General features: G+C 42.0%; 1 protein-coding gene across 2 annotated transcripts in view; it reads right to left on the reverse strand.

The window, feature by feature from the left end:
• The window catches only part of znf536 (zinc finger protein 536), a 179602-nt gene that overhangs the window by 134643 nt on the left and 22762 nt on the right, over window positions 1-22197 (reverse strand). For both annotated transcript variants that reach the window (XM_035652105.1, XM_035652106.1), the window contains exon 2: window positions 9549-9648. The gene's annotated coding sequence lies outside the window, so the exon portion shown is untranslated. The remainder of the gene's footprint in view (window positions 1-9548; window positions 9649-22197) is intronic.

Raw genomic sequence — 22197 nt, forward strand, 5'->3', positions numbered from 1 at the left:
ATCCCCAGCCACATCCCCCAGTAATATAAGGCTAAGGCACGCACCAATTAGACCCTAAACCATCTTCCCAGACACAAGTGTTGTGTCTGCGCTTGCATTGGAGACAAGGAGTCATACAGAGTCTTTATAGGTCTCATGTACCTGTCTGCTACTGCTCCAGTGTGCGTGTGTAGTGTGTGTTGTTTCAAGAACTAGGATGGGGACAGAGATTAAAACAACGTATCGGAAAAGTAAGAATTAACCCCACCCGATACTTACTGCTACCTTCTCAACTTACTGTGACACGTTCCACCTCTGTGGTGTAGCACGCCACTTTACATATACCCTCCAACTCCCACCAAGAGGCCCTGAAATCTCAACTTGTATAATGACCCCTACCACGCCTCAGTCCGTAACAACACACACCAAGCCACACAAAACACCTACACTCTTTGCCACAGACATGACCAAGAACTGAACCCGGCACTTCTCAGAAACTGGGCCATCGACCGTCTATGCCTTCTTGCAAATTTTCCTCTGGATTCAGACTTACATTGATGATTGGTGATCTTTTTTGGACTATGCGATGGAAGCATTTGAAAATAATTTCTTCAACAACAACAATAAAAAGAAAAATGAAAAAGACGAATTTTGAAGACAGCATGAACAGACAGAGCCTGTTAAAGAGAACACGAAGGAAAAAACTGAAAGCTAAGCACAGGAGGAAAAGCCCTGTGGGGAATCACGTGTGATGACAATCCAGGTCTTAATAGGGGGAGTTCCAGGAGAGTAAAAACTAAGGTTGAAACCTCAATGGATCAGCAATTCCAGGCAATCAGTAACGATATAAACGTAAGAAACTTCTGACAGTGAGTACAATAGATCTTGTTAATTAGAGGACAAACAGCACTAAAAGCAAAGTTCAAAGCTGGTTTGTTTTCGGTTTGGGTGCTGGTTTGTGTGGTATTCCCAGAGACTGGCGGCTCCGACTGTAATAGACAGAAGAAAAGAGAGAAAGATATAGGAGAAGGGATAAAGACGGGCATGTTCTTTAAGAAGGCAGAACTGAGACCAAATATTTAATGGTGAGATCTCCGAGAAAGAGGAGAGAAAGGGTGAAAAGTCACCTGTAGCAACAGTTTCAACGGTTTTTTATGAGGAAGTTGATTGTTGCTTGTTGATGGTATAGCAGACAGCAGGGGGAGAGTCAAAAAACAATTACAAAGAGGTGAAGGGAGTAAGAAATCAAAGAAAACCCAGTTTGGGCATCAGTAATTACTGGCAAGTGGGACGAAAGCATTAAAACAATACTGGCCCCCAAACAACCAAGGATCTTGTTTTTGACCTTAAGTTAAAGGACCCGGGGTTATGTTAATGTCAGGGACAATCAGGTGGCAGGAAATAGCCAGCTCGGTAACTGGAGGATCAAAGATAAGACCTATGCAGACTATCTACTGTCTAGCGTACTCTATGTGTTAAACGACAGCATCCCTCTAACCAAGTCAGCCCATGATTATACGTTACACACAAAAATACATTATTAATGGTAGTCCTGATTGTGTTAACAAATTGCATTTAAACTATGATGCCGACTAAGCGTCAGAAATGAAAGTTGATTTTCCACATCTCGTTGCGTCGTCTCTGATAGCACTTCTGCTTGTTCTGCCACAAAACAGAAACCAACAAATACCTATATTTTTAGATCCTTAATATACACTGTTCATACACCAATGTGTGCCTAGTGCACAGCTGGGGAGGCAATGGTGGCTGTGGTTGTGGCAGCTCTAAAACACATAACTTTTACGAAGTGAAAATCAAATATTAAAAATGACAGGCCTTATAAGTGTGCTGAGTGAGCTCGGGTCACGGAGGGAGGGAGGCGCGGGCGGCTTGTCAGCTACTATCTGTCAGGGCGAATTAGAAACAATCAGGGCCGAGTGAAAGGGAAGGTGATTGTTATTAAGCGGCGGGGCCCTGCGAGCGGGCGCCCCAGATGTGGCCGTGCATATAAAAGAACAGGAAGCCGGCAGTTTAATTCAGGAAGCTTGCCGAGGCGAGCGAGCAATGCCACAAAGGAGGAGAGGGAGGCGGCGGGTGCTGAGAAGGGGGGGGGGACAAAGGATATGAGGGGGTTTGGGCTTCTTGTCACTAATATGCTGGAAGTTACTTTGATAACACATTAGGCCTTTGTGGAATTGTTCAATGACGCACCTTCTTCTTCCTTTTTTCAGGGGGGGGGGGGTGTTTCATTCGTCATCCATTCTGTCCATCCCCACGGGGATAGTGCGGGCGCCATAGAGGAGCAATAGGAGAATCACTGGGGATTGAAATTAGAAAGTCGACTTTAACACACACACACACACGCACACACGTAAGAGAGTGAGGCGGGGGAGAGACAGCCAAGCCCATATATCAATTACAACCTGATATCCTGGGAGGATGATGGGACGGAGAGAGAAACCCCTGAGCAGATGTGTGTGTGTGCAAGTGTGTGCGGGCTCCTGTCTGAGCGCCCAATCCCCCTGAACACTCTTTAAATCTTTTATTTTTTCTTTTTATAATCACCTGACAGTCCCTCTACGTCTTTCCCTGAGCTGCTGTCGTTGGTGTACGTGCAAAGACTTTTTTCCCCACGTGCTCGTGGACAAACACATTGATGGACATGGAAATGACTCGGTTTTGACTCCTTTGGTAGTCGTGTTATCTGTCAAGTTGCACCCCTACCCCTCTGAAAGTCCTATGAGACAGACATCAACGCCCACAGATCCCCATCAGGGAGAAGATGGAATGAGCGGGGTGCAGCGGGGATGTAAGGAGTGGGGGTTGATGTGTACAATATGTTAGTCAGGGGAGGGTGAGGTATTTGAATGATAGGGAGTGACAGTAATCTGCCAAGAGGCTGCAGACTCAAAGGCACATTGGCCATTGTGAGACTTTGAAAACCTCACCACCACCACACAAACTGTGAACAACTCGCAGGGAATAAAAAAAGAGAAAACTTAACTTGATGTCTCACTTTAACTTTCAATTTGTTGAATGGATATCAAACAAAGTCTGATCACATAATTAGGAATAATAAAAACACACGTCGACCAGAAGCTTTATTTGACCGTACTGTGAGCCAATCACCCCCTACCTCCGAGACAGGAAGTCAAGTGGATTCATTGCTTCTCAAATAGTTTCACTTAACACCAGTTACGTGAAATCAATGGGAAGTACAGAAGGAAGAAAGAGCAGAAATGAAGGAGGCTGTTAAGATAGTTTCTTTCATATAGTGCTTCTGTCTCGGAGCGTGAAGGGCTTTGATTTCTGTTTACTTTGTAGTGAGAGATATCGCAAGAAATTATCCCTCCCCTTAAGAATCACTGATCATCCAATAGGTTGAAATAAAGCAGGCTTGTCACATGCCCCCTCTCCCTCTCCCTCTCTCTCTCTCTCGCTTGTCGTCTTTATTGTGGTGATCAGTCGAACACTCGCCTAACACAAGCCGTCTCTGGTTTCCACCTCCTAGGTTTTTCTCTCTATTGCTGCTGCTGATGTAGCGGAGGTTATATGGTGTTAAACACAGAGCTGCTAAACGTTCCCCAAGGTAATAACAGTCAGTGTATATACAGTACTGCGCTGTATGGTGACGGGAAGTTGCTGCCAAGTGTAGAGGGAACGGAGACGGAGAGAAAGAGGCGAGAGGGTGGAAGTAGACAAGAGGAAAGGAAATGAAATAATTAGCAGACAAAGAGGTGAAAAAGAGAGAAACGCATGGTACAATTAGGAAAGAGGTGGAAGGTGAGTAATTGCTGAACCAGAGGTATAAATAAAGGCAACGAGAAGTGTTACTGATGTCGCACTGTTGTGACACTGTTACATGCTGGTTGGTGAGCGAGCACAGGTGCACGCTCTGTGGTTGTGATTACGTGGGTTTGAATCCAGTTTTTAGTCATGTCAGCCCTTTCATCTATTTATCCACAGTGTTGTGCAAGTTCACACTTCGCAAGAGCTTGCTCAAAGTTCAGTTCACACGCATTCAAATTAACTCGCTCATGTTTGTAGTTCACAATGTTGAATTTGGAGCTACAAAATGAACAGTTCACAGTTGTTTCTTCCATTATTTATGTGTTTTAAAAAATGCTGATACTTTGACTTGGGTGGAAGAACATTACAGGTGTCGGATTGTGGTCCTACCCTTTGTTACTGATTTCTTGTGATCATCATTCACTTAAAGGTTCAGTGTGTAACATTTAGGAGGACCTATTGTCAGAAATGGAGTGTAATATTCATAGGTATGTTTTCATTAGTGTATAATCACAGAGTCCGCCATGTTTTGACCAACCAAACACTGGCTGTACATAGGGCCTTTTGCCCTATCTAAGTGTCGTGTCCACGACAGTTGCAATCTACAACTTCACTGCTAGATGCCACTTAATCCTACATACTAGTCCTTTAGTGAGCTGGCTTTCCATTATTTTGTTTTCCTATCTCTTGAATATCACTACAAATTTCATTCTTGACCATCAAAATTGCACTTTGACAAAGTGACCTTAACTAAATTTCCAGTTTCCTACTAGCTTTTCTGAAGCTTTTCAACTGCCTCTTAGGATCTTCATCATCAAACGGGAGTTGGCTCATGGGGTTAGAGTTGTCATGGAGTGTTGTGGCAATTTACTCTGCTGCTGGTGAAGAATGAAATAGAGAACTTCTTGGCCGGCGACAATGGGTTTATGTTCTGCAAGAAAAGTCATAACACACGAGCGCAAAGATGAAGAAAGGACCCCGAACATGGGAGATATAAGACATTATACCTGAGGACACCTCTTCACACCTGTTGTTGTGTAAGGGGTCTGGCCCTCCAGGAAGTGCTCAACACCCTTGCGTGTTTTTTTTACATATGAGCTGTCTGCAGGATCTTGCATCAGGGCAAAGCGAGTCCAGAATCACAATCTACAAAACACAAAAACCCTGGATAGTGTTAGGAAGGGTGAGGTTGGGCCATGTATGCTAACAAGAAATGAATTTACCATTACAGGAGTCTCTCCAACTGTTCACTGACGTCATTGACCAGGAGCAAGTGGACAACCGGAGAAAGATCATAGAGGCCATTCACATTCACAACATCTAAACCCATCATTGAACAGAAACAGGGATCATGGTTAAAAGCTCTGGAAATAGCTTGTATATGGACTTAAATTAAAATGCTGTATTTTTGTAAAATTATACTGAATACTGAATTAAAACGACCATTTGTATTTATACAGTGTTAAAGGATGATTGTGGTCAAGGTGGTCCACTTCTTGTATGCCTAGCCATCCACCCTCACCTCCGTGCTTTTGATGTGGCACAGTAGCCAAGTCAAACACGAACATAGGTTTTAAAGTTTAAATAAACAACTAATTATGTGATTTAGTGGATGATCCCATCAACATGCGTCGCTAGAAATGCATCACAGCAAAACCATTGTTTTCCTTTGGAACAGTGCGCCTGACGTTCATTTCTAAGTGGCTTTTAGGTTTGCTTAAAAGCTAAAAAAACCCTCAACATTTCCACGTTGGGTTGCATCATCGTAATAGTTTCATGTGGGTTACTTGTCTGTGATAGAGACAGAGAGCAACAACAAGAACTTGATGGCTGCCTGAATCCATTTTTTTCCCATTTATCATATTTGATCACCCAGTTGCACATGCAGTTCACTCCACAGGTGCACCAGCTGTTTGCCAAGGCATTTTTGAACCAGTCGTGCCTGTTGCAGTGCGTCTCTGTCTGATTGGCCCCTCAGAATGTAGTTTGATTGCAAGTATATGTTATAAATCAGGTGCCAGGAATACTTAAATTCGTTGAGCTCCTCTTAGTGCGGTCCTATACCCTAGATTAGCATGTGGCAGGAGTCCATTCAAACTCACACAGAGCCAAGCTGTATTTCTTCCATCACGTGATGTCATAATTTTTGAATGACTAGTAAGTAGTGGTAGTTTCACAAGAAAACATTTTACAATCTATTCATTACATGCTGCTCCAAACAGACAAGACATGAATTGTGATTTGTAGAAAATAGTTTTCTATACTAATGTACAGGTACTGTACAGAGTCTCTCCCATGACTCAGTATAAGAAGACAGGAAAACAATGGTTATTAAAGAAGAAGACAGTCAACAATGAAAAAACAGAAGACATGGATGCTGAAGGAGGTGGAAATTGGCCCCCTCCCCAATCCAATCGAACCCCCCTTTTTCTCCAGGAAGCCAAATCCAGGCCATGTCTAAGATTTCACAACGATTAGCGAGGGAGGGATGAGGAGGGATATAGAGATGTACTAGAGCAGCATTAGCCATTAATCACTAAGGAGGGAGGGGGAGAGAGAGACGGAGAGAGGGAGTGATAAAGAGAGAGGACTGTCCTAGCATGGCTCAGCATGGGACTTGTACTTTTGCTGTCTGGACCTCCAGGGTTCTCGTGTTTGACTGCAGAACAGTGGCTCAGTGGCAGTAGAGGAGTTCCCTAATCCTGGGCCATTGGAAGGGGAACATATATGACATGCATTGTATCAATTTATGATCAAATTCACATTCACACATTTCTGTGGGTATGGTGTATTTTGCAGTGGAATTGCATTTAATCATGTTTATAATTGAACAGAATGTAAAGTTTACATTGCTCAGTATTTTGTCTGTAATGACAGCTGGCGTTTAAGTTTCTAATCTGGATAGATGACAATACTGGATACTGCTACTCTACATCTACAGTATTTCTTTTTTTGTTCCTCATCAACATGCAACTCAACTGTTGTGTACATCTTGGTTTTTTCTAAAGCTTTATTGACTTTCAAAAAGAGCCAAACTGATGCAGATCTCTGACTCCAAATTCGAGCTTACGTGTTAGGCTCTCGGCTCATTGACACATTTACTGTCACCTGTCAAAATGACTGTTCCCATAGTAGCAACCATTTTGTCAACTTGCAGGAGGTTCAATGTCAACCCAAATTTACATAAAGTGTTGACTTGGTGTCCTGCTGAAATTAAAATGAGAAGTCTGGGAAAAGTGTTGTCCTAATAGACCACTCTCCAAAGACTTGATAAATCATCTTGAACTATTTTACAAACTTCTAATTATTTATAATAAGTTATAAAACCTAAAAGACAAAATAAGTTGTTTGTCATTACGTTATATAACAATTCGTATTGGTCTGGCTCACTTTTCAGCAGGGCTTCCAAACCTGTTACAAAAAAGATTCATATGACAATCTTCCGATCTGCCGTGACTACAGTTAAGGTTTGGTTAGGCATAAAAATGACTTGGCTAGGATTAGGAAAAGAACATGGTCATGAAAGCAATACAAAATGGTACTGCAGTCTCCTGGGTCAAAGTCACATGCTTGGTTGACAAAACCATTTACCCGACCTCCTTCCAAAAAGGTTTTGTGGTGTAAAGTCCCGTTACTTATACCTTTGCTTCTGAGTGAAAATTGTTAATATACAAACATCCGCAAGTCATGGAAATGTCAGATTGTGAGATTTTTCACATTTTGTTCTATGACATAAAATATGTCAATAAGTAAATACCCGACCTGTTTTGTGTCTTAAAAAAGGCTCTCGCTAACAAGTTTCTAAATGAGACTACAGAGGTTGTCAGTGACATTAAATGTCAGCACACAGAAAATGAAGACTGATTTCTTCACTAGTCCACCTTTAGAGCCTTGTTGTGTTTATACTTGCGCTCTAGAAAACTATTCTAACTTAAACTTTCCAACTTTTAGATTTTAATTACAAGATTTAATTACAACACATGCAACCGTTAATTTGTTTATAGCCTAACATTAGCTTTTTACTTCTGGCAATTAACGCTATAAAAGTCACCTCAGCACTTATTTCCTGCAGCAATCCAAAGTCCAATGGAAAATCCCATTGGCTTTTTGTCGAAGGAACCAGGGGAAAGCCAACTTTCAGGTTTGCATACGGTAATACAGTAACCTATGGGGGAGACTGTAACCACTTACTGTTGGTCACATGATAACAACTATACCATCTCTGTGACAACTGAGCAACTCCATCCACCGAGAAAGGCCATGAAAGCTTAAGAAATACAACATCAGCAGACTTTTCTAGCTAGATGATTTCTAGCTAAACCGCTGTTTAAGAGGTTAAGAATGGGATATAGGTTGTTTCAAGTGAACACAGAACAATGCTGCTGTTTTTCTGTGGAAAACACATTATATAATCAGCTTTGAATGTTGTTGTAATGGATATTGAAACAGTGCAGGGTAGTGTAGTGAAAGAGGACTATACAGGTTTTAAACGCTTGTACAGGTTGTCGTATCAACATCTCTTCAACATCTAAATGTTAGCCCGGCTACTGTACTGCCTGCCCATACACTAATCTTTCATAAAAGGAAAGAGGTTATACTGGACATCAGTTTCTGTGTGTGATGTGATTATTACTACCAGCCTTGTCATATTCCACTGTGAAGCAGAAATAAAAGGTGTAGTCAAACCTCCCCACGCTCATCGCTGTGGTGGGAGGCAAGGTGAAACAGGGTGACCATAAAATCAGAATGGCCGTCACTTAGTGTTCCCTGCATCCCCTTTTCTGTCCCCCAACCCCCACCACTCCTCCTCCCGCTCCCTACACCCATTCCTCTCTTCTTATTTTTTTTATTTTTTTTATTTTTTTCTGTACTATGAATAAATTTAGTCTGTCCCGGACATGAAAATGTCAAATACCTAAAATACACCTAGGCTAAATAGCATATTAATTTTTAATGCCTGCTCATCCTATGCTGCTATTCTCATATCAGGCCTGTCTGCCAACAGCTGTTGCTGGCTCTCTGGCTGGGAATTTATCGTCCATCTAGCTAAAGGAGGGGAGAGAGGGAGAGAATAAAAAAAGAGATGGGAGACATTGTTCAGAAGACAAGGAAAAGGGGAGGGACAGATCTGTGTTTTCATGGATCCCTACCTTGCATTTATATCACCTACACCTCACAACTTTCTTACTTTGATATACGAGTGGGATTCAATTACACTAATGCCAAACATAAATTGTTCAAGATTCCTTCCTTTTTTTCCCCCTCCGCCGTGTGTTATAGCACAAGCCTCCTCATACATAAAAGAGAAATAAGGAACAGAGTGGTGACATTGACGCTGGAGGTAGTGACATTGGGGAGAGCGGCAGAGGGAGACGAGATGCACTGAAGCAATGTGCCAGTGTGGGTGTTGAATGCCACCCATGTGCGTTTTTAGGTGGCATGTGGTGGATGATTATCATAGATTATCACAATCCAGATTGTTACAAGTTCTGTCTGCGCACATAGCAGCAGTGTACTGTAGCTGTGTGACTGTCTCTGTGTGCGTGTGTGTGTGTGTTTTGGTTTAAGACAGAGTGCCTTTGGGGATAAGACTAAATGGTGAGTGAATGACGAACAGTTGGAGTGTGTGAGTGTACGTGTGCGTTTATTCGTGTGTATGTGTCTTGTTCCTTTATCATTACAGTGTGAGAGGAAAATATCATACAGGGTTTGGAAAGATCAAGATTCAAGTTGAGGGACATTTTGCCACAGGCTAAGGTGTGAATCGTGTGTGAGCTTACCTTAACACTCCAACTGCATACTGGAGTGCAACCTGTCTGTTAGGATCAAGTGGCCTCTCACTGTCACTTCTGACTGACTGCTGCTTGCTGGAATGGCCACCTAGAGAGAGAAACAGAGGAGGGGAAAGATTAGAAGAGGAGGTGATAATGAAATATAGACCTGGAGAGGCAGAGAGGAAGACGGACAGGGGATACAGCATGAAGAAGAAGACAGTGATGGGTGGAAAGGAAGACAAAGATGAGGTGGGAGGGGAGGGGGGGGGTCGATGTCAAGATGAAAATCTAACAAATTCAGTGTGCGACGCTGCAGAGGTCAAGGGAACGCAGCCGAAAAAGGTTAAAGATGAAATCAAAGCCAGCGCGCTGCGGTGCCCGGAGGCACAGCTGAAAATCTATCCCTCCAGGGCAAGGCCACCGCTGACGCAAGGCAGACAAGAAGCTAAATACTGCACGCCACTCGGGGATCTTTCATTTTCAACCGATCAATAAGGGCTTATATTTATCAGGGCCTCCGAGCAGCTGCCACGTCTGACAACCTCCACTTCATTTTTGCACTCCTCCTCTGCTCTTTTCTCCTCCTCCTCCTCTTCTTCTCTTCCTCCTCCTCCTCACCCTTGCACGCTAAATTGAGACCCATCGACCATGAAAAGGGGCAGAGACCCTGGATTGCCATTAACCCCCCTCGTGTCACTAGACTGTCTAACACACACACACACACACACACAAAATGCCCTGGAGATACAATTCTGCTAAAGGTCTGCCCCCCACCCCCTCCTGCTTTAAAGAAACATGCCTTATCATTATGGCCTTGGCACAGACACCAGCACCTCTTCATGTCTTTTGTTTCTCAAGCTGCCCATGCCACCCAAGACACACACACACACACACCCTGTGTCTTTACAAACACACACGCGCACAAACATGTAGACACACACTGCCCCGCACAACCTGATTTCACTTTTAATTTTGACCATTTTGTACGTCTCTTTGTTGCCAAATTCATTTCAAATAACAAAAATATCAAATCCCAAATTGCCACTATAAATCTGAGGAGCATTATGATAAGCGGAAGATTGGGTTTAGGGGTCTGAGTTAAAATAACTGGCTGTCTAATCATCTGCACAACAATATTTGCTGTGAGGCATTCTAAATAGATTATCGCTAGTCCATCTGTGTCATCATTGATTTATAAGGCATTAAGCTGCTTGGGGAAGAGAGAGGGCCTTGCCTTTTCTGCTGTTAAAGGGGCTTCTTGTTGAAATCAGGGGCACGGCAATGGAACAACTGTGGCACTCGTCTAACCTCCCCTTTAATCGTCAGGCGAGAGGAAGTGAAAATAGGACGGGCGTATCTGGCTTTTTTTTTCGAAAAGGGAAGTATGAATCCAAATTTTCTGCATCTCTTTTTGTTTGGCGATACAAAGAGAATGGGAGGAGGGGAGGAAGTACAGGCAAAAAAATACACACAGAGAGAAACAAATAGCACACACAAACACAAATGCACACACACACACACATGCAGAAAAAAAAAACAAGGGACATCATTAACATATGAATGCCATATGCAAATGGTAGGGAGAGAGCAGATGTTGTTGCATTTAATTGACCTATATGTGAATTGCATCCAAACCTTTCAGTGTGTTTTCTGGGCCCACTGAGTACAGTTTTGACTGGCTTTCTAGTACCACTCAACATATGAGCAGGGAGCACAGCCATTTTAGCAGTGTTTAAACATAAAGAGGGAGATGACTAAAGATAGAATAAAACAGAAGAGAATAGAATTCTATGCAGAAAAAGTGTCTGCTGAAAAACTGGAAAAGTCATTGTTTATCCCTGTTTTTTTTCTGTTATCCCTCAATGATGACATCTCTACCTAAACGGATTGTAATTTGCTCACTAACAGGTGTTGGTGGAAAGTAACTAGGTACATTTACTCAAATACTGTACTTGTGTATGCTTTACTACATTTATTTGATAGCTACTATACTTACTAGTTACTTTGGAGATACATATTTTACCTAGATAAGATATGATGAGTGAACAAAATATACATATTGTTATAGACTTAACTACTCAACAGACTATAAAATAGCTAAAATTGGGAAAATTAAGCATGTTCACTCGCAACATCTTTTCCAATCCATGCTCTATTCTTAGATCACATAGGAATTTGGTATCAGAGAACTGTGTTCATCCAACACATCCTTATACCTGAATGGCTGAATAGGCCAGTGAATCCCAAAACAACATATATGACCACTGGAGAGTACCAACAAATGTACCAGACCTTCATTGTACAGGGCCTTGGTCGCAGTTTGCTTAGGTTAAGACACCAAAAACTACTGGGTTAGGTTTAAGAAAATATCATATTTTGGATTAAAATTATTACGTTAATATCCAATTTGAAATCCAAACATAACGTAACATAACGAAGAAATTGCACAGCATTGCGCCATTGTACATCTAATAAAAGTGCTTGTGTGACTTTAGTGTTTCAAAGGGTTAAACATACTAAAGTCACACAATAAGACAACAAACTAACCGACTGCGGCAGTGCTGCTCTGTGAGGCAAAATTAGTGTTTTTGTTAATGTGAAGTCTGTGGCTGTGAACAGAGCAATATAAAGGGCAGTTGAAACATACAGTAGTTTCCTTTTAAACTTGCTGACTCTGAATTAAGTTTTTGGGTACCATACTTGTGCCCTCTATTGACCCGCCTCCATGATATCCATAAGAACTAGATAGATTCGTAGATACATTCAATATGGGCATTTTTCAACTTTGCAGACGTGTTCATTGATAATGTTGTATATTTGGACTTCTATTGCCTTTAATCAATAGTGACAGCTGAAGAGTGACAGGAAAGTGAGAGAGAGAGAGAGAGAGAGAGAGAGAGAGAGAGAGAGAGAGAGAGTCAGAATCAAATCCATGGTCGCTGCAGCAAGGATTTAGCCTTGGTATATGGAATATGGACGATAGCTTAGCTTTACCAGGTGAGCTACATGAGCATTTTATTATGTAAAATTGGTGGCAAAACACATTTGCTGCAAATTTGTAAATATATGAACATACATTTTTGGAGACATTGTGGTTCACAATTCAAAATACTCTATATATAATGTAATTGCATTAAATGGTTATTGCTGAAGAAAATGACCATAAATAGTATCAAATGATGTTTGGTATCTTAAACACTTAAAGGTTAAGGATCTCTGACTTCTACTAGCAGTATAATGGAGTATTTACATTCTTGTAAGTAAAAAAAATTGGAATATTTCCTCCACAACTTATAACATCTTAGGCAATCTGCCAAGGGCCAGATGAAAGTGATTTTGAAAGTTTACTCATACTTAGCCCTATCAAGCCCCCAAATACATTTTATTCTGCAGGTAGAGACAGAAGAGAAGGGAAAGTCACGCATTTTACACTGCAATGTTTGCATGGGTGAGCCATGAAAAACACAGATGCTATTTTCATCTGGGCCTCTGCCTTTCTTTTTTTATTCTTCTGTTTCCCCTTCTCTTCCCTCCCTCTCTCTTTTATTCTCTCCTCTCTATCCCTCTATGCCCCCCTCCCCCTTCACCCCCAATCTTGGGAATGTCATTAAATTGTATTAAATAGCCTTTTGTCCAGGGGGCAAGGACCACCCGATATATGATAATACATTAAGGCCCCAGTGTAGCAGCCACTGAGCCGAGACCATCTTAAGAACAAGCATGGTGCGTGCCATTGTGTGCGTGCGTGCGTGCGTGAGTGTGCACGTGTGCTAAAAAAGTGGATGGCAACACGGGGGAGAAAATAAGATGGAGAAAAGAGGATCCGACAAGTTGGGGTAGAGGGATAGAAAGAGTGAGATATAGAGAAAACGAGGGGAAGGAAGGGAGAGAGCAAGGTGGTGTGGCTGCCTGCCTGCGCATGTGGCTCCCTAACAACTGTGACACATACTAATAGAAACATACCTAATAAATTACGAGCTTTCAGGGTCTGGCAAGCTGACATTTTCTCTGTGCACGGGACAATTTCATATCTGCGGCGCAAAGTCGAGGGGCTGCTGGACCAAATTGCATCACACAGAGATGCCAGAGGATTAGCATAAAAATTAACACTTAAATTTCAGCTTATTGTCAACCCCACTCCTGCACCGGCTGCCTCACAACAATCAATTCCTCTTAGAAATCTGATTAGATTCCATGACGCTTATTATCCCAGTCATGTCTGCCTGCCCCCTTCACTTCCACCACCACCACTATGCACACACACACACACACACACACACCGTTGGCATAGTCAGAGCCCTGGCTGCCATGACTGCCCAGACCATTTGTTTAAATGGAATTAAGGAGAAAATAAATCTATAGGTGTGGCATTTCTTTTGACGGATGATGCCTCATTCTGTGTCTGTGTGTTTGACTTGTGATTTTGTGTCTTCAGCCTGCACAGACATCCTTCCCGACATGTTTATATTGTACCTTCGAAAGTCACGTTCATTTAAACTCTCTTGAATGCTTTGCTGCAGTGATGGCCGGTGGTCAACCGCAAAATATGAGCGGTTATTATTCACCATGTTTCTTTTTTTTTCCAGTAAGAAGAATGAGCATTAAATTTAAGTATTTAGATTACGATCTCACTGATTTGCCTCAGTCTTATTTATAATGAAATGCCACCATGGTTTTATGACTCTCTTTATTCCCACCCCCCCCCTCCAAAATGAACTTCATCGCATCTCATCTATCCTCAAGTACACAGCCGTCACAAATGCTTTATGTTTACAGCAGAGAGCTGGAATGATGCAAAAGGAAAAAAAATCTCGTTTTGAGATCTCATGAGGCTGTCGCAATGAAATATTTGTCAATAACGCTTTCTGTTGAAGCACATTGCACAAGTATGTACTAAAAGCACAGCGCACGTTGGGTGGCTTTGGTAAGACTCTTGATTGTTTAGACAAATGGCATTTCATCGCATCCAGATGTCTTTAAGCTGTGCTCAACCACCATCTCCGCTTTCCAAGGCGCAGGCTGAATGTATACAAATATCTCCTCATAACTGCATTCCTCATCTGGGCCTGCAAGCGTCACAGCACTCGTCACTGAGCTTGGATGACAGCCCGCGGTACGGAGAGTTAACATTTGATATTTAGATTTTTGAGGTTACCCTTACAGGGGCAGAATCTTTCACTGGAAAGGGGGCTTGATTAGTTTAGCTCAGTTGGAGGTAAAACACATCACCCTGCCACCCCTGACTTTTTAAAACCAGATATAGAGCTTTTGCGAGGCAAAAACGGATCCCAAAGCATTTTTTAAAAACATTTTTATCTGAATTTTAAAAATGCAGCAGAGGAAAAGCCCACAAGTGGCAGGGAATGAGGTGCACCCTGGCTGGGACAGGCGTTATAACATAACACTGGTACAAAGGGTCCCAAATAAAGACGCCCACAGGGTTGAGAGAGGGAGAGAAGAGAGAGGGAGAAGGAACAAATCGTCTGATGTTCTAAGTGGATAACAACAGCTCCTGCTATGCAGCAGCGGAGGCGCAGAATAATTTAAACCAGCTACCCGGCTACCCCACCCCTCCCTCACCCCCTGGCCACCCCTCTATTCTTATGTTAACACGGCTAAAGAGGAGTGGGCCACCCAGCAGCAGAGAGCAGAAACTTAAGTCCACGCTTCAGGAAAAATAATCCATCTCTCTGCCTCTCTCTTTGCAATGTAACTTTACTCACTTACACACATACACACACACACATACCGCTTGGTAAGGGAAAGGCTGAAACAGATACAGAGAGGAGAGCACCAGTACATTTACTGTGCCTTTAAAGCATATTACTTTTCAGACAAGAGTTTGAAGAATAATAAACCGAGTGCTTAACTGGGCTATTTTCCCTTTCAGTTAACGCCACGCAACGGCAAGGCGGGGGTGAGAAGAATTCATAAGTCTTTAAATGCAGAGTAAACACTGCTTTCTTTGTTGATTGTAGAGCTCTGTTGTGTTTTTTTGCGGATCTTGCCCCCCTTCCCTTTCTTTCTCTTTCTTTGTCTGTCTATCTCTCTTTTCCAATCTCCAACCAGAAGGGCTGCTGTTGTGTTTGGTCTCCAAACAGCACATCTGAGGTACACACCTCACTGACATTTTATAGGTTCAAATCCCCAAGAATGGGAGAGGGAGAGAGTCATATTTTATGCCGGCGGTTTATTTTAACGGGCGCTTGTAATTAACGCAGCATGTCCTCTATCTCCCAGCCATCTATGCCAAGGCCTTTATTTAAACAACTTTATTGTGAAATGTTTGCGTTCTCAGCGTTCGGCCAGAGCCCACACACAGAATATTATTTCATACTTCAAGGGGAGGTTGGGGGAGTGCGGAGGGGGCTTTGGAAGAGTTTACGCTTTGAGCGGTTATTATTTTTGATTACAGCAAGACTCTTTTTAAAATGGATCAAGCCCGGTAACCTTGCACACACACATATACACACACAAATAGAGTCTCACACGTCTACCGACTCGTACTGAAGTTGTGAGAGGCTGAAAGAGAACCTGTTTACAGAAGGGGTGTGCAAACCTGAAGCCCTTGCCTGGGCCAAATGTACAATCTCAGAGTGATTTATGAGAGTAAGATCACACTATTTATGTCCAAATGAGAGCACTTGTTTAATGCCGCTGCTTGGGGGCTTCTTTTTGGAGTGTGTGTTTGTGTTCTTACAGGGTTTAATGGAATTTGATGGGGAGATTGACTGTTTACACTTGTCAAAATGACCGGGAGTTAACACGGCGCTCAACATACACCGGCGTCTTCTCACAGGCTATCAATGCAAAGATCAAACTGTGGGATATAAGCATCCTATTGAAACCCACATGTGTTGAGCATGCCTTTGCATTTTGCGATTGTCTATTTCTAGAGCAAATTTCTTGTGGTGAACATATGATCATGTTCAACAGTGGTTTCACAGTGTATAACATTTCCTTATAAAGCAATAGATTTGATAACTTGGTAGACAGGAGGCCGCACTTGAGTTTTAAATGTGGACGGCCAACATGGTGTGAGCTGTCAGCACATTAGCAGCTACGTTTCCACACATCCCAGCACTTCAGATTTGCCTTAGTTGTTCTTTGTACATGTGACTGAAACTGCAGTTGGACACTGGAAGGAAGATAGATGTGTATTGAAACCAGACAATAAAGCGCATGTGTATCTTATCTTCGCTGTGAGGTCTTATGAAGATTTTAGTTAAAGTGTCCCTCATAAACACAAACCGTAAATGCATATTAAACCCACATTCAGGCTACATTATGGGCCAAATGAGAATGCAACCCGTGAAAATATATAAAATATGCAAAACAGTCTAGGTCAGTGTTGAAATATTTTTGATTTAATTTGTTGACCTTCATAAAACACTCACAGCAGATATTCTGTTCTTATCATCTAATAAGCATCCATGCCTATAATATAATGTCCTACAGTGCCGTACAGTGCCAGTGCATTACCATGCCTGCTGTCCAGCAGATCAGATGGATCACAGATTGCCTTGGGGAAGCTAAGTTTAGTATATTCTTCTTTTAGCACACAGAGGAGATTGACAGGAAAAACCTGTGAGAGGGAGAGAATGACTCATGACAAAGGTTGTGAGCATAAAGCTACACTGCTGCAAGCTGCTGAGCCACCAAAAACAGTTTAAGAAATGGATTTTGTGCCTTCTGACATTCGACTACTACTTTCCTTTTTAATACATATCCAGGAAAAAACAGCGCCCAGGAATCAGTGAGGTACATTGGAAGGGTTGGCCACACTGCGCCAGTGCTGCAAACATTGCCAAACATTGCCAAACACACTCTTTTTAAAGGTACAGTATGCAATTTTGGAGAGTAAATGTTGAAACCATCGACATATAAAAGATTTATATATATATATATTTAAATATATTAACATGTTTTTTTGTCTTGGCTTCACTTTTGAAGAGCTGTCATGTCGTCCATCTTTACATATGTCAATGGTTAAAACATTATAATATAAAACGTCATCAAATAAACAAAATCCATTTGAAGCATCCAAACACAGTTAAAAAACTAGTGAGAGTTATAATTATTTAGATTCAGTGATCAAGAAGAGCTCTTTGGGTTTGTAGCTTAGCTAACAAGGAAGGTAACATTAGCAAACGTTTTACCTATTTAGCCCTTCGCAAATGTTGTACAAACAAATACCATGCTATAGAGCTAAGAACAACATGGCCAGTAATGTAACTAACCTCGTGGGTTAGTTGCTGCTGCTGAGCTAACACGCAGAGAGGACAAGATGGTTCCACAAAGACAGCAGACGAGCTCAAAGACAGCGATACTCATAACTCTCCTGCTACTATAACTAACATCACAACAACATCTCAGCAAACTAGGAAGTAAACGGAATGTCCGTAGGCAAATGATTTAACTTTACTCGATGCACAAATCTTAGCTGGAGTATTTCTTCTATACTTGTAGATAAGCAATGTTGTGGTCGAGACAGCTGACCTGCAGAGGTCAGAGGTCAGTCCCTCACCTCAAGTATCACTTTCTAATACAGAACAAAGATAGGAATAAAACCTGATTATCTCAAATGTAATTACCTGTAGATAGCTGGTTGCGGTCAAATTATCTGTCTACAAGCAGCAGTAGAAGATCATCTGTATTTTAATGCTGGCTAGTGGCTGTTGGTGCCCTTGTGTCTCATTTACACAGGAACATGAAATATGACCTTTTAACTCTTAATGTCAGCCAACTTTCCATAGCAATCCCAAACCAGATTCTTACTGGACCATACTGCCTCAATTTAAAACAATTTGTCCAAAAGCACCCCACGTGAAAACATTTTATCACATGGCTGTTTTTAATTTAGTTGGAGACTCAGCAGTTTAGACAGAACAACACATGTTAAAAATAATAATTTTAGGATTGCATTAACATCTAGGGAGTAAAGCAATGGTAATTCCTGAAGTAAAAATAGTGAACTACCCATTTTTAACACGAAAGCTCTTCAAGGACTACTCTTGATCCCCATAAGCCACATTGTGTGCTGCCTTAAAGTGCAGATCTGATGTCTACATTTTTTCTCCGCAAGTCATGTTGGGGGAATTGTTCTTTAATGCCCTTTTAGCCTTTTTAGCATTCATTCATGAAATAACAGAGCAAGTTGGCTGACAGTGAACAATTCTTGCATCTAATCAATATGCAACATGTACATGTACTGAAAAATGACAAAGAAAATATGTTCTTGCCTTTCAAAAATTTTAAAGGCAAATAATCTCTTCACAAAACCAACCTTTTATGGTTATGAAAATGTATACACAGAAAGGAGACAAGACTTAACACTGCCACCAGAGAAAGCTGCACTGTATTAAAAGCTTGGCAATATCACCATGATGAGAAATGCATATGCAAAAACATTCTTATTTTCCCTGTGGATTCAAGTGAGAACGGAGGAATCTGCAAAACTGTTTTATTCTGAAAGGAAGCCACCAGCATGACCCATGCTGGCCTTTAGACTGCACAGTTACTGTAGCTGTGTGATGTCTGTGCTGCTGCAACAGGCTACATCTACTCCCTGTGATACCTAAATGCAGTACTACACTTTACATAGCCTCTGACCAAATTGACCAAAGCAGGTAATCTGATAAGAGTTTAACAGGTAGAACCAAAGAAAAACACATTTCCACTGGACTAAAGAAAGGTTTAAAGGACAATATAGGAGGTAGCTAACGTTATAAAACCGTAAGTTATCAAAGCTTGTTAGTTACCCTGTTGATCATTTGCAGTGGAGTTTATTGCCATTGAAGTTTAATTGATATTGCCATAATAAATAAACAGAATTTGAGTTTTTTAGAGAAGGAAAGACTCCCACCATCCCTACAAGAAATCAATTTTGTTGTCACTGCAGTCAAACAGTTTCTCCAACCTAGACATAGTTGATGGAGATCAGACGATTGGAAATTTCAGCGCCCACCAATCATCTGGGGATTTCTAAATGCAAAGTAGTTGCATTTCATCACCATATCGCTGCCTTTGAATTGGTTCTTTAGCAACAAAACCTGTCACTCTGTAGAACGAAACGTTTAGAGACTAGCTTGTGAGTCTCTAACTCACTAACTTGCTGGGGGTTTAGTCCAATTAAGTTAACCCTTTCCTGGTTGTATTTGAGACCTTTTTGACAAGATTTGATCATAGTTATTGGGTGAAAAGAATGCAATCTATCTCCCACGATTAATCAACTACTTTTTAGGAGTATAGGACTAGCTGATGACAACTAAAATCCTAGTGTGCATTAGTCTGTCTTCATTCATCCCCATTCCTTCTTCTGTCCTCCTTGCCATCCTTTTCCTTTCCTTGCCTTTCCTCCCTCTCCATCCTCTTCATTCAGCCCTTCCTCCCCTCCTCCCCTCGCCCATATGTTGTGGTGTGAGAGACTATAAGGGGATAAAGTGAGGTGTAGACACTTCTTTAGCCCAGTGGAGGCCAAACAGATCGAAGACAGAGAGCACCTGGCTGCTGGGTAAGCTGTGCACTAAGAACTATCCTCTCCTTCCTTTCTTACCATCTTCCCTCCTCCTGTCCTTGCCCCTTCTTATTATGATTTTATTCATCTACTTTTTTTCCCAATCATTTGGATGTGTTGGTTTGGCATTTTCTTTACTGTTAGACAATGTCTGGATTTGCGTAAGCATCTGTCTCATAGTGGCTGTTTTTATCTTTTGTGTGGTGTAGCTGGTCTAAAAAAAACTCAAAATGCTGCGCTATGAGGAAAATAGTGTCTTTTTAAAGTGTAATTGGTTTACTGAATATTTCGAGGCATAACGTACACACCCTAGCACACTTTCTGCCCTAGACACACACAAACACATTCCCAAGTGCTCTCCAGCCCAACGAGTAGGGGTAGTGGCCGTTCACCAGAGCTCTATCGATCGTACCTGGCTCCGCCAAACTCTCTACTGTGTCTTTCAAACCTATTCAATTTTTAATCACCAGCTTCAACATCAGAACAAGTCCCTGTGCTGTCAAGTCCACACACACACACACACGTGTACTGTACGCACAAAGGAAAGAATGCAAAAGCCACAAACACACACAGCTGCAAGTACACAGAGAAACTTAAAAACATGCATAAACACCCCTCTGCTTTTACTACCCACAGTACTTCAAACGCCCTTATCCCTCCATCCATACACACAAAAGTGCATGTACCCCCCTCTATCGCACACAAAAAATACAAAAGGCTCAAGAGTGGGTCGTCCAGAAGGAGGTGGTTTGATTCCCACCTCCTCCTGTCCACATGTCGAAGTGTCCTTGGGCAAGATACTGAACCCCTGGTCAGAGCAGCACCCTTGTGTGGTAGCTTGCTGCCATCGGTGTGCCAGTAAATGGGTGGGCAAAAAAATCTTGTAAAGAGCTTTGGATAAAAGCACTATATAAATGCAGCAATTTACCATTTACAGATGCACACATGTAAGCTATAAAGCATTTTTCTGCAGACACCAATTCAAAAGCAGGGATTGTTCTCTCAGTGCCGGCTGACTAATAATATTTAGATCTGCTAGACTGTGTGTGTCTGTGATTGTGTGTGAGTGTGAGAGAGAGAGGCATATAAAACCATGTGTTATCACCTGGCCCCGTCTTGTGCCCAGACTGTAGCCAGCTTTGACCTTGGGCTCCGCTATATTCATTACATCATTAAGTTACCTCTTCATTAACTTTTCATTGTTTATGGAGGAGGCATCGGGAAGGAGATGGGGTGAGGTGGTTGTGAGGGCTCTTTATCAAAAAACCTTATCCATGGCTGGGCATCTGGGCCCTGTTCCTCCTGCCCAAGAGTCCCTCCTTTGCAGTGTGGGGGAGGGGGGTTGTAATCTAGAGATTAGACAGGAGGTTTTGTGTATGGGTGCTAGTTTGATTCTCCAAACTGAAAGACTGGGAAAAATGGGTGGGGAAATTACAGGAACAACACTCTGCTCTCCCTCTACAAATACTGCCTGAGTGGCCTTGAACATGGTAGCTACCTCAACCACTAACTGGAAGCCACAAGTCCACTTATGACCAAGTCAATGCAGGCTTTGGATCTATGCGTTAATATGTTGAATGTCCAAATGGATCCAAGCAGACTCACTATCAGATCTAATAATGTTGTGCAGCATAATCATGGCAGGGAAAGTAAAATGTTTTTTTTAAGGCAAGGGTGTACACTGTGATCCTGATTTGTAGGACATGTGCTGCTGAGTCTGTCCTCCCAAGAAAAGTAACAAAGTAATCCAACTGTGTCCGATGGTTTGAACTATCTGGAAAGGGCTGTCTATCACCGTCTATCAAGGGTGAACTTCAACCAATAGGAATAACAAACCATACAACATAGTCAAACTCTTACCAAAGGAGAAGAGTGAAAACATCTTTTCTATGGAGAAAAGCCTTCAGTGCCAATCTTTGCTCTTCTTTTAATGAAGGAATACTCTCCATTTCTGATAGAACTGATGTTGGCAGTATCTAAGCTAACCTCTCTAGCAGCCGCCATTGTTGTTTTTGAGCAAGTCACTCCTCACACAGGTCTTCACACACACTCAAACCACACCCGTAGCTTATCCTGTAGCTGCCAGTAGGAATTGGTCCACTGAGGCTGGACACAACCACATAGCTTGAAGCCTGGCAA

The sequence above is a fragment of the Morone saxatilis genome, unplaced genomic scaffold (assembly GCF_004916995.1).
Source record: "Morone saxatilis isolate NCDOM2014 unplaced genomic scaffold, NCSU_SB_2.0 Contig11, whole genome shotgun sequence".
Taxonomy (NCBI): domain Eukaryota; kingdom Metazoa; phylum Chordata; class Actinopteri; family Moronidae; genus Morone; species Morone saxatilis.